Raw genomic sequence first — 6540 nt, forward strand, 5'->3', positions numbered from 1 at the left:
TTTGCAGAGGATAAATGTAACCGTGTCAGAGAGAAGAGAGGCCAGTGTGACGATCTGGCTTTAGGTCGATTCGATAACAAATGACGAAAACGGACGGATTCTCAGGTTTTTACTACCTATCAACACTTTTCACATTATCCCGCGCAACGAAGCTGCTAGTCCTCCTTTCATGCAAAGTCTTAAGGTCAAACCTAATGTCTAAGGCACCAAAGCCGGCAAAAAAAGTCTATAATCGATAACTAAAACATGAGTTTTACTACTTCTTATTGGCTACAACATCAACTAAGAAGGTTCATCTGTGTTTTACTATGATGCTTTTAGTCTCTCCGGATACCGCACCACGCGACATAGTTTTGCAGAGGATAAATGTAACCGTGTCAGAGAGAAGAGAGGCCAATGTGACGATCTGGCTTTAAGTCGATACGATAAAAAGTGGCGAATCCGGTCAGATTTCTCAGGTTTTTAATACATATGAACACTTTTCACATTCGCCCGTGCAACGCGGCTTCTAGTCCTCTTTTCATGTAAAATCGTGAAGTCATAGCTCATGTCCAAGGCACCAAAGCCGGCTAAAAAGTCAATAATCGACAACTAAGACTTGAATTGTATTACTACATTTTGGCTATTACATCAACTTAGAAGCTACATCTGTGTTCTACTATAGCGCTTTTAGTATCTCCGCATACCGCAACACACGACATAGCTTTGCAGACGATAAATGTAATCGTTTCAGAGAGAAGAGTGGCCAATGTGTCGATCTGGATTTAAGTCGATTCGATAACAAATGACGAAAACGGACGAATTTCTCAGATTTTTACTACATATGAAAACTTGTCACTTTCTCCCCTGCAACGCGGCCACTAGACTTCCCTTCATGCAAAATCTTAAGGTCCTAGCTCATGTCCAAGCACCAAAGAATGGTAAAACGTCAATAATCGATAACAAAAACTTGAACAGTACTACTTCTTACTGGCTATTACATCAACTTAGAAGGTTCATCTGTGTTTTACTATGATGCTTTTAGTGTCTCCGGATACCGCACCACGCGACATAGTTTTACACAGGATAAATGTTACCGTGTCAGAGAGAAGAGAGGTTAATGTGACGACCTGGCTTTAAGTCGATTCTATAACAAATGACGAAAACGGACGGATTCTCAGGATTTTACTACCTATCAACACTTTTCACATTAGCCCGCTCAACGCCGCAGCTAGTCCTCCTTTCATGCAAAATCGTAAGGTCCAATCTAATGTCCAAGGCACCAAAGCCGGCAAAAAAAGTCAATAATCGATAACTAAAACTTGAGTTTTACTACGTCTTATTGTCTATAGCATCAACTTCGAAGATTCATCTGTGTTCTACTATGGTGCTTTTAGTGTCTCCGGATACCGCAGAACATGACATAGCTTTGCAGACGAAAAATGTAACCGTTTCAGAGAGAAGAGCTGCCAATCTGACGATCTGGATTTAAGTCGATTCTGTAACAAATGACGAAAACGAACGGATTTCTCAGGTTTTTACTATATTTGAACACTTTTCACATTCTCCCGCGCAACGCGGCTGCTGGTCCACATTTTCATGCAAAATCGTAAGGTCCCGTCTCATGTCCAACTCACCAAAGCCGCCTAAAAAGTCAATTAATCGATAGCTAAAACTTGAGTTTTACTACTTCTTCTTGGTTATTACATCAACTTAGAAGGTTCATTTGTGTTTTACTATGATGCTTTTAGTCTCTCCGGATACCGCACCACGCGACATAGTTTTGCAGAGGATAAATGTAACCGTGTCAGAGAGAAGAGAGGCCAATGTGACGATCTGGCTTTAAGTCGATACGATAAAAAGTGGCGAAACCGGTCAGATTTCTCAGGTTTATACTACATATGAACACTATTTACATTCTCCCGTGATACGCGGCTGCTAGTCCTCCTTTCGTGAAAAATCGTAAGGTCCTAGCTCATGTCCAAAGCACCAAAGAGGCTAAGAATTCAATATTCGATAACTAAAACTGGAATTGTACTACATCTTACTGGCTATAACATAACCGGACAAAAAGTCAAAAATCGATAACTACAATTAAAGTTGTACTACTTCTTACTGGCTATTACATCAACATATAGCCTTCATCTCTGTTCTGCTATGGTGCTTTTAGTGTCTCCGCATACCGCAGCACGCGACATAGCTTTGCAGACGATAAATGTAACCGTTTCAGAGAGAAGAGCGACCAATGTGACGATATGGCTTTAAGTCGATTTGATAAGAAATGACGAAAACGAACGGATTTCTCAGGTTTTTACTACATATGAACACTTTTCACATTCTCCCGTGCAACGAAGCTGCTAGTTCTCCTTTGATGCAAAGTCTTAAGGTCCTAGCTCATGTCCGAGAGCCAAAAGCCAGTTAAAAGTCAATAATCGATATCCAAAACGTTATTGCACTACTTCTTACTGGCTATTACATCAACTTAGAAGTTTCATCTGTTTTCTACTATGGTGCTGTTAGTGTCTCCGCATACCGCAGCACGCGACATAGCTTTGCAGACGATAAATGTAACCGTTTCAGAGAGAAGAGCGACCAATGTGACGATCTGGCTTTAAGTCGATTTGATAAGAAATGACAAAAACGGACGAATTTCCAGGATTTTACTACATATGTACACTTTTCTCATTCTCCCATGCAACGCAGCTACTAGTTCTCCTTTGATGCAAAATCTTTAGGTCCTAGCTCATGTCCAAGGCCACAAAGCCAAATAAAAAGTCAATAATCGATATATAAAACGTTATTGTACTACTTTTTACTGGCTATCACATGAACATAGAAGTTTCATCTGTGTTCTACTATGGCGCTGTTAGTGTTTCCGCATACCGGAGCACGCGACATAGCTTTGCAGACGATAAATGTAACCGTTTCAGAGAGAAGAGCGGCGAATGTGACGTTCTGCCTTTAAGTCGATTTGATAAGGAATGACGAAAACTGACGGATTTCTCAGGTTTTTACTACATATGAACACTTTTCACATTCTCCCATGCAACGCAGCTGCTAGTCCTCCTTTGATGCAATGTCGTAAGGTCCTAGCTATGTCCAAGACCCCAAAGCCAGCTAAAAAGTTAATAATCGATATCTAAAACGTTATTGTACTACTTCTTACTGGCTATTACATCAACTTAGAAGTTTCATCAGTGTTCTGCTATGGTGCTGTTAGTGTCTCCGCAAACCGCAGCACAAGACATAGCTTTGCAGACGATAAATGTAACCGTTTCAGAGAGAAGAGCGACCAATGTGACGACCTGGCTTTAAGTCGATTTCATAAGAAATGACGAAAACGGACGGATTTCTCAGGTTCTTAATACATATGACACTTTTCACTTTCTCCCGTGCAACGCAGTTGCTAGTTCTCCTTTGATGCAAAATCTTAAGGTCCTATAGCATGTCCAAGGCCCTAAAGTCAGCTAAAAAGTCAATAATCGATATCTAAAACGTTATTTTACTACTTCTTACTGGCTATTACATCAACTTAGTAGTTTCATCTGTGTTCTACTATGGTGCTGTTAGTGTCTCCGCATACCGCAGCACGCGACATAGCTTTGCAGATGATAAATGTAACAGTTTCAGAGAGAAGAGCGACCAATGTGACCATCTGGCTTTATGTCGATTTGATAAGAAATTACGAAAACTGACGGATTTCTCAGGTTTTTACTACATATGAACACTTTTCACATTCTCCCGTGTAACGCAGCTGCTAGTCCTCCTTTGATGCAAAATCTTAAGGCCCTAGCTCATGTCCAAGGCCCCAAAGCCAGCTAGAAAGTCAATAATCGATATCTAAAACGTTATTGCACTACTTCTTACTGGCAATTACTACAACTTAGAAGCTTCTTCTGTGTTCTACTATGGTGCTGTTAGTGTCTCGGCATACCGCAGCGCGCGACATAGCTTTGTAGGCGATAAATGTTACCGTTTCAGAGAGAAGAGCGGCCAATGTGACGTTCTGGCTTTAAGTCGATTTGATAAGAAACGACGCAAACGGACGGATTTCTCAGGTTTTTACTACATATGAACACTTTTCAGATTCTCCCGTGCAACGCAGCTGCTAGTCCTCCTTTGATGCAAAGTCTTAAGGTCGGAGCTCATGTCCAAGGCCCCAGAGCCAGCTAAAAAGTCAATAATCGATATCTAAAACTTTATTGTACTACTTCTTACTGGCTATTACATCAACTTAGAAGTTTCATCTGTGTTCTACTATGGTGCTGTTAGTGTCTCTTCATACCGTAGCACGCGACACAGCTTTGCAGACGATAAATGTAACCGTTTCAGAGAGAAGAGCGACCAATGTGACGATCTGGCTTTAAGTCGATTTGATAAGAAATGACGAAAACGGACGAATTTCCCGGATTTTACTACATATGTACACTTTTCTCATTCTCCCGTGCAACGCAGCTGCTAGTTCTCCTTTGATGCAAAATCTTTAGGTCCTAGCTCATGTCTAAGACCCCAAAGCCAGCTTAAAAGTCAATAATCGGTATCTATAACGTTATTGTACTACTTCTTACTGGCTATTACATCAACTTAGAAGTTTCATCTGTTTTCTACTATGGTGCTGTTAGTGTCCCCGCATACCGCAGCACGCGACATAGCTTTGCAGACGATAAATGTAACAGTTTCAGAGAGAAGAGCGACCAATATGACGATCTGGATTTAAGTCGATTTGATAAGAAATGACAAAAACGGACGAATTTCCAGGATTTTACTACATATGTACACTTTTCTCATTCTCCCGTGCAACGCAGCTGCTAGTTCTCCTTTGATGCAAAATCTTTAGGTCCTAGCTCATGTCCAAGGACACAAAGCCAAATAAAAAGTCAATAATCGATATATGAAACGTTATTGTACTACTTTTTACTGGCTATCACATGAACATAGAAGTTTCATCTGTGTTCTACTATGGCGCTGTTAGTGTTTCCGCATACCGGAGCACGCGACATAGCTTTGCAGACGATAAATGTAACCGTTTCAGAGAGAAGAGCGGCGAATGTGACGTTCTGCCTTTAAGTCGATTTGATAAGGAATGACGAAAACTGATGGATTTCTCAGGTTTTTACTACATATGAACACTTTTCACATTCTCCCATGCAACGCAGCTGCTAGTCCACCTTTGATGCAATGTCGTAAGGTCCTAGCTCATGTCCAAGACCCCAAAGCCAGCTAAAAAGTCAATAATCGATATCTAAAACGTTATTGTACTACTTCTTACTGGCTATTACATCAACTTAGAAGTTTCATCAGTGTTCTGCTATGGTGCTGTTAGTGTCTCCGCAAACCGCAGCACAAGACATAGCTTTGCAGACGATAAATGTAACCGTTTCAGAGAGAAGAGCGACCAATGTGACGATCTGGCTTTAAGTCGATTTGATAAGAAATGACGAAAACGGACGGATTTCTCAGGTTCTTAATACATATGACACTTTTCACTTTCTCCCGTGCAACGCAGTTGCTAGTTCTCCTTTGATGCAAAATCTTAAGGTCCTATCGCATGTCCAAGGCCCCAAAGCCAGCTAAAAAGTCAATAATCGATATCTAAAAAGTTATTGTACTACTTCGTACTGGCTATTACATCAACTTGGAAGTTTCATCTGTGTGCTACTATGGTGCTGTTAGTGTCTCCGCATACCGCAGCACGCGACATAGCTTTGCAGACGATAAATGTAACCGTTTCAGAGAGAAGAGCGTCCAATGTGACGTCCTGGCTTTAAGTCGATTTGATAAGAAATTACGAAAACGGACGGATTTCTCAGGTTTTTACTACATATGAACACTTTTCACATTCTCCCGTGCAACGCAGCTGCTAGTCCTCCTTTGATGCAAAATCTTAAGGCCCTAGCTCATGTCCAAGGCCCCAAAGCCAGCTAAAAAGTCAATAATCGATAACTAAAACGTTATTGCACTACTTCTTACTGGCAATTACTACAACTTAGAAGCTTCTTCTGTGTTCTACTATGGTGCTGTTAGTGTCTCGGCATACCGCAGCAAGCGACATAGTTTTGTAGGCGATAAATGTTACCGTTTCAGAGAGAAGAGCGCCCAATGTGACGTTCTGGCTTTAAGTCGATTTGATAAGAAATTACGAAAACGGAAGGATTTCTCAGGTTTTTACTGCATATGAACACTTTGCACATTCTCCCGTGCAACGGAGCATCTAGTCCTCCTTTGATGCAAAATCTTAAGGCCCTAGCTCATGTCCAAGGCCCCAAAGCCAGCTAAAAAGTCAATAATCGATATCTAAAACGTTATTGCACTACTTCTTACTGGCAATTACTACAACTTAGAAGCTTCTTCTGTGTTCTACTATGGTGCTGTTAGTGTCTCGGCATACCGCAGCAAGCGACATAGCTTTGTAGGCGATAAATGTTACCGTTTCAGAGAGAAGAGCGGCCAATGTGACGTTCTGGCTTTAAGTCGATTTGATAAGAAATGACAAAAACGGACGGATTTCTCAGGTTTTTACTACATATGAACACTTTTCACATTCTCCCGTGCAACGCAGCT

The sequence above is a fragment of the Schistocerca gregaria genome, unplaced genomic scaffold (genome assembly GCF_023897955.1).
Source record: "Schistocerca gregaria isolate iqSchGreg1 unplaced genomic scaffold, iqSchGreg1.2 ptg000336l, whole genome shotgun sequence".
In the NCBI taxonomy this organism is placed as follows: domain Eukaryota; kingdom Metazoa; phylum Arthropoda; class Insecta; order Orthoptera; family Acrididae; genus Schistocerca; species Schistocerca gregaria.